We start from the raw sequence: 7,809 nt of genomic DNA, 5'->3' as shown, positions 1-7,809 counted from the left end.
CCCCAGAGCTTCTTAGTCAAGAACTTTCTGATATTACATTTCACTACCAAACAAACTCATTTCATCAACAGTTTGCTAACCCATATGGTGCCTAAAAATTAAAAAGACATTTTCTTTTTGTTCAAATATTGGACCCTTGCATAAGTGAGGCTTTCGGTTCAAACCTGGCACTGATGGACCTGAAAATTAAGGGGCCCCAGAGCATTTCTAAGGGGTTGACCCAGATAATAACAACCATAGCAATAGTAATGCCATCAAAATATTAACAGCAACTCTGTCTAAATTAAAATTAAATACCCCTGATGAAAATTTGTGAGCTTAGTATTGGATTCCAGCCTCGGTTTTATCACTAACCTATTATTTCTAGTCATTTCTATCTTGATGGTAAAAAAAAAAAAGAGCATTTATCATTTTTCTATTACAGACACGATTGAATCAAATTACAACATTTAATTCTTGCTGCTAATCTTGATACTAATAATGTGGAAAAAGTAGCTCTATGAAATAAAGTCAATCCCATAGTCAATAAGCATAAAAGATAAAATAATATAACAGACCCTGATAATTGTGAAATTGTCAGAGAAACAGAGCTAGGAGTAGCCTCTAAAACCAGGTGTGGCACCCAAATAAAGACAACAACAACAACAACAACAAAAGCATTTGCCCTTTTCCATAAAACAGATATAGGTAGGGATGTGACTTCCAACTGATAACATAGAGGCTACTTGCCTTATTTTTGCTCCATCCAGATGGTTTTTGTTTTGTTTTGTTTTGTTTTGTTTTTTTTTTTTTTGGGTCACACCCGGCGGCGCTCAGGGGATACTCCTGTCTCTATGCTCAGAAATCGCTTCTGGCAGGCTCGGGAGACCATATGGGATGCAGGGATTCAAACCACTGTCTTCTGTATGCAAAGCAAACACCCTGCCTCCATGCTATCTCTCTAGGCCCCTACCATCCAGATGTTAATAAAAGAGAAGGAGGAGAGCATGGTGAGATTTTATTGTCTACACAGGTCTTTGGGCATCTTGAATATGCAGATTGAATGTCTGCTGGATTAAACGATTAACACAGTGTCTGATAAGATATCAAAAAATGTCCACTCTGTATTCAAAGATACTTGCTACACCAACAACAAAGAAAATTCCCACTGTTGACACCAATATTGAGATGCTGTAGATGTTGGAGCTATAATGTAAAATAGCTAAGATTGTGACTTAAATTTGTCTTGTTGAGTAATTACAACATTCTCACAAGAAGGAAAAACATTCTTAAAAATGTACATAAGAGGGCCGGAGTGGTGGCACAAGGGATAAGGCGCCTGCCTTGCCCGCAATAGCCTAGAACGGACCGTGGTTCGATCCCCCATGCATCCCATATGGTCCCCCAAGCCCCTGAGTGTCACCGGGTGTTGCCAAAACAAAGTACATAAGAGGGCTGAAGTGATAGCACATGCATAGGGTATTTATCTTGCATGCAGCCATCTAGGCTGAGTTCAGTTCCCAGCTTCCCAGATGGTCTCCTGAGCCTGCCAGGAGTAATCCCTAAAGGCTGGAGGGTGTGGCTCCAAAACAAAACAAAACACCACATAAAAACCAAAGAGGTATTTTAGAACTAAAAATATTTAAATTAAAATAGATTAAATGAACTTTACTTAAAATAAAAACAGATCATGGCCAGAGAGATAGCACAGTGATAGGGCATTTGCCTTGCATGCAAAAAAGGACGGTTGTTCGAATCCCTGCATCCCATATAGTCTGTCTGGGGCGATTTCTGAGCATAGAGCCAGGAGTAGACCCTGAGGGCTGCTGGGTGTAACCCAAAAACAAAACAAAACAAAAAAATGAGAACAGATCATCAGAAAGTATCTAAACAAGAGATTAAAAAAAAAATTGAAAAGAACAGATAGGAATCCTTTGGATCAATGTTTGAGAAACTAAAGACATTATATTTCTAACACCAAGGTGCAAAGGGGTCCTTAAAGAAAGAGATTATAGAGTGAAAATACTTGAAAAATAATGACCAAAATATTCTCTAATTTGGTGAAAAGCAAGGAAGTCAAGAACATGGCTTTAATGCCTGCTGATCAAGGTCAGGATGCCACCCAGGTCCCATTGCCAGCCGCTCCAACCTACTGAATCTGCTCTGTTTAAAGCCCATCTGGATTAAGTATCCCAGGAAGGGTAGGCTCTGGGGCTCTGGTTGCAGTTCTTGGGGCTCTGATTCCCGAAGAAATAAACAAGGAACATGAAGGCGATTACATCCAGCAGGAAAGTGCGTGCAGGGAGCAGATCTCCAGGGAAACCTTGGCTGGGAATTCTGTTTATTCTGTTCGTAGTGTGTGGTCAGAGCAGAATGCTGTCCAGCCCCCACCTCTCCAGTCCCACCCCTTTGGGCGAGACTTTGCTCTTGGGCTAGTTCCTGGGTGGTGCCTGCAGAGTCCCAGTCCCAGAACTCAGATTGGCTGCTCATTCCGTTCCTTCTATGTCTGCTGCCTGTCACAGGGATTCCTAGGAAATTTGCCCAACTCTGGGGCAGGCTTTGTCTGGAGCAGGGAACTTACTTGACCCTTGGTTTTTTTTTTTTTTTTTTTTTTTTTTTTTGCAACTGGGCTTTGGGTAAACAGGAAGTGATGTTGCTTTACTTTTTTCGGTTCTTCCAAGGAGATGTTGGACCAGATTCATGAATAAATGAATTCTTGTATTGTAAGGATATCTGTAATTTTTGGAGCTCCTGGCAGAAATCCTGGTATTAAGAAGACCTTAATTAGCATTGATGGAAGCTACCTTCCTCCTGTCCTTGTCTACTTGCTAAGATTCTTCCTTCTAATCTCCTTATGCCACCAGCCTTCCACCAGGTTTAAACACACACACACACACACACACACACACACACACACACACACACACACACACACACACACTTCACACACGCTTGAATGCTTTAAAATTTTGAAAACAAACCAATTGAAGTTTTTGTTTTCCTAAGTCAAAATGCCAGTCAGCACAGGCATTTATTTCTAAAGGTTTTAGAAGTGATAACGTTTATGAAAAGCCTTTTGAAGGATCGTGCATATTTATGTATATACATTTTATTCAAGGAATGATTTAGATTATTGTTTTAAAAGAGTGATACAAAAGTAAATAACTATGTGAACAGGGAGTCCTGGCATTGGTCTTCAGTATCATTTTGTGTTTCGCTCCTTATGTTCTTTGTGAGTCACAGACCTATTCTCTAAATCATGGAGCTACTCTGAAAACAAAAAGGAAGAAAGGTAAAGAAAATCAGAAAAAAATGAGAGAGAGAAAGAGAGAGAAGTTGAGAGATCAATGCAACATTATATACAGATTTGTTTTCTATCATCACAAAAGAAAATTTAAGCAACAGAATGTACTATTAATTACATAATGAGAGAAATTATTAGACTTCCTTTGGTTAATATGCCATACGTATTCCTGAGTAAATTAATAAATCATTAACAGATTACTTACAACGGTAATCCTTCTGATTATAACAAGTGATTTTTTTAATGTAGATTAAAACCTGTTATATGAAACCTGTCACCCTGGAGAAGTAATACTGTATAAATATTAAAAAATAATATAGCTGAAGTGTTTTAAAGTCTTATACAACAAGTTCTTAAAGAGAATTTGAGAGGACAAGTAAGGCATATTTTTCAATCAACAGTATTGATTTTAAAAGAGTCGGGGCCCAGATCTGGTGATGCTCAGGGTTTACCTGGTTCTGAGCTCAAAGTCACTCCTAAATGTGCTCGCAAAACCATATGGAAAGCCAAGGATTGAAACTGGGTGGACTGTGTACTAGGTAAGTGCCTTACCCACTGTGTTATTCCTCTGGACACTGCAATACTGATTATTTAATTTAAAATTTCCTTGAAAAAATTAGGACACATGAGATTTCATATTGATATTTGAGAGTGGGAGCTTGTTCCAAAACTGTGAGGTCAGGAATCATTTCTGACTGTTCTGTTTTAGCGTTTGTGTTTGCGTGTGTGTGTGTGTGTGTGTGTGTGTGTGTGTGTGTGGTGGGGGAGTGTTGTATGCTGGAACAGTGTTGAAGGAGAAATGACAGCAGGGTGGAGGGTGTGGTGCTGGAATAGTTATGAATGACAACACAAATAACAGCTTGCGAATTTCAGTTTCCAAAGTAATTTTTTAAAAATGTGAGCAATTCAAAGCAAGACATTAAAGATCTGGTACAAGACAAAACTGACCACTGTCACCACATCTTTTCATATAGTACTGAAAGTACATGCAATAGCAATTAGGCAAGAAAATATATAACCACGGCATCCAGATAGAAAGGAAGTAGTCAAGTTCTTATTGTTTGCAGATGACTTGATATTATATTTGGAAATCCTCAGGACATACAAAAATTAATTATAGGTAAATAGATTTATGTAGAAAAGTGGCAGAGTACAAAATTAATATGCAAAAATTCATGGTTTTTACATGTACAAATAATGAGAGAAAAGAAATCGTATTATGTAAAAAATTATTCCATTTACAATTGTGCCTCAGAAAATTGAGTACCTAAGAATCAACTAAAGTAAAGAAGTGAAGACTTATACAAAAATCTACAAAACACTGTTTCAAGAAATAAAAGAGAACATAAGAAAAAGGAAATATAGCCCATGCTCATGTATTGGAAGATTTAACATCATTACAGAGGCAGTAATTTCTCAAAGATTATATATATTTAATATAACTATTATAAGGATGACATGATATATTTTTAAAATGCATCGAACATTTATTGGTACAATAACGTGTGTGAATAGCAAAAGCAATCCTTGGGGAAATGAAGATGGGAGACATCACTTTCCCTAACTTCAAATTGTACTACAAAGTGGTATTATTGAAACATCCTGGTATTGAAATAAAGACAGATCCTCATATCAGTGGAATAGTTTTGAATACGTTGAGACAGATCCTCAGGAATATGATAAATCAATATTTAATAAAAAACAAGAAATACAAAGTGGAGCAAGGAAAACCTCTTCAATAAGTGGTGTTTGGAAAATAGTCAACTATATGCACCTCTTTCTAACACCATGCATTGGTGTCAAATTTGCCTACAATTAGAAGAGTTATTAAAGTTTTCTTTTGATTTGATTACCATGAAATATATCTCTCAATTTCTCTATTGTCAGAGTGGCACTGCTTTTATATTCAAAGTAGTCTTCTGGAGACAATATCAATGGTGTCTTGAGGGGGATGGGAAAGTTGCTGTTGTGACAATTCCCAGTGGTGTTGGGAATACCACTGGGTAGTCCCAGTGATATTTCAGAATAGAATATCTACTCTACTAGATATTCTTCTTTAATAGAATATCTACTAGATATTCTAGTAGTTATCTAGATATCTAGCAGATGCAGGTGCCACTTGCAAGTCAATCTTTGCCAGGTGCTATGGTCTTGACAGTTTGGTAATCAGGTCCAGTCTTTAAGTCTCAGGGTGCCTAACAGAGCCTCCTAATAGGGCTGAACAGGACAATTCCTGTTGATGCAAGAGTCGGATTATGAAGTACTGGAAGTTCCGTTAACCAAAACCAGAACTAATGCCTGCTAAGCCTATGCTTTATGATATGAGTCATCTCCCAATCATCATAGCTGTTAAGGTCATTGATTTTTCTTCTTTGGATATACTAAAGAAAGAACCATGAAACCCACCCACTTGACAGTGATGTAAATGTACAGCATTGTTGGATGTAGAAGACTTCAAAAAGAAAGGTCTATCCAAGTGATAAACATTCTTTCTTAAAAAATTATTATTACACCATGAATTACCAAGTTGTTCATAAAAGAATTATTTCGATGTTCAAACAACTATTCCACTACCAGTGTGATCTTCTTTCGCCCATGTCCCCAATTTTCCACCTAACATTGTAGCCTACCTCCAGGCAGACACACACAACTTAACTTCATATTTTTTGTTATAACACAGGCAAATGGAATTATTGAAACTTAGACAAAAATTAATTTGAAATTATTGTTATCTCTCTCTATTTGGTTACTAAAGTCACTAAGGATTTACTACTGTGCTTGTTGCTAGTTAAGCCTTTGTATTATTTAGACTCACTGAGCTTGATAGATTTCTATGTAACTTTCCGATCAGATGTTCAGTGTTACTACTGGACATCTACTATAAAATACTGAGATGCCATGCTACTGCACTTGGACAGGCTGTCTAGGCTTTATATATGTGGAAAATAATTGTGGCTGTCAGTCTAATAAGGGGCCTTTTTCTCAAAGGGTGTAGGATGAACTATCCATCTGGACTGGGTTGCCTGGGAAGAATCATTATCATTATTTTCTGGGGGAACTTTGTAGAAGAGTTTGGTTGTTATTTACTCAAGATTTTTGCTTGTTTGTTGTTGTTGTTTTGGGGGATGGTTACACCTGCCAGTGCTCTAGGCTACTCCTATCTCTGCTCGAGGACCAATCCTGGTCTCAACCATAAACAATATTGCTTGTTACAACACAAATACAAATGGAATTATAAAAATAGCTCAATAAATGTCAACTTGTTTTATCTTACTATAGTCATTGACTGAGGATTTACTGAGGTGGTGTTAGCTGAAACTGAAGTTATTCTTTATGCTTCTTAAGCTTAGTGTTGTCTGCTATGCAAATTTCCCATCATGTCTGCTGCAGTACTACCAGGGAGAGAGCACTATGAAATTTGGGGTCTATGTCCTCCAAGAACTATGAAGCTGGGTTAGTTTGTGACTTGGTGGATTGAGAAGGTTCACTTGTGAAACTGAGCCATTTTAATGTAGGAAAGTATCAGGTGTGACTGAAGACTACTGTACCTTCAAGTAAAAAAAGTCAATCTGCCCATCCATAGTTTAAAAAGACCAGAGAGTTTTCAGCCTGAAATGGTCTACTTGGATACATTCAGGCATTATGTTCTTTTTGACAAAACTATTTTAATTATAAGATTGTAAATTCATTCCATGTTGAAGAAGCTTAGTATGGGATGGTTGCAGAGGATGGCTTCTAATATTCATGGGATATATATATATATATTTAAAGTTTAAACTTATTAAAAAATATTCACAGAGTCAGAGCTGTGGCGCTAGAGGTAAGGCATATGCCTTGCAAGTGCTAGCCTAGGACGGATCGTGGTCGATCTCCAGGGTCCCATATGGTCTCCCCAAGCCAGGAGCGATTTCTGAACAAATAGCCAGGAGTAACCCCTGAGTGTCAATGGGTGTGTCCCCAAAACAATAACAATAACAACAACAAAAAGAAAAGAAAGAAAAGAAAAAAATACGGAAACAACCAGAATATTTGACCAAATATTTAGCTGTCCTGTGGCTTAGTCATGTTGACACTTAAAATTAACTATAACATCAATACCCATTCATGAGAACAAACCTTTCAACAAAGAGGAACAGAGGGAAATTAATTTTGTTGAAAATTGGAGGTGTAATAAAATAAAATGTTGTATTGTGTTTAGAAATAGAAATGTTTAAGCCTGAAGAATAAAGGTAACAACAGAAATAATTAAGACAATATTTATGTAAAATTTTAACTCTAACATAAAAACTCTTTAGATGTAGGTTGGAGGACAACCGACTTACATTTGTAGGACCCGATGAAAGATATCTTCAAGGATAAAACAGGAAGTAGTTCTACAAACTAATCTCAAGCTTCCACTAACAACTATGGACACTGCCTAGCATCCCCCAATCTTCCATCGCTGCTGATCAGACTTCATCCTCTGCTCTGAGATTTTGGTGCTTTGGTTTCTGCTGCAGAGATGTGAGGACTTAGTTTCTCTAAAG

Source organism: Suncus etruscus, chromosome 6 (genome assembly GCF_024139225.1).
Source record: "Suncus etruscus isolate mSunEtr1 chromosome 6, mSunEtr1.pri.cur, whole genome shotgun sequence".
Taxonomy (NCBI): Eukaryota; Metazoa; Chordata; class Mammalia; order Eulipotyphla; family Soricidae; genus Suncus; species Suncus etruscus.
Note: the sequence above shows the minus strand (reverse complement) of the source record.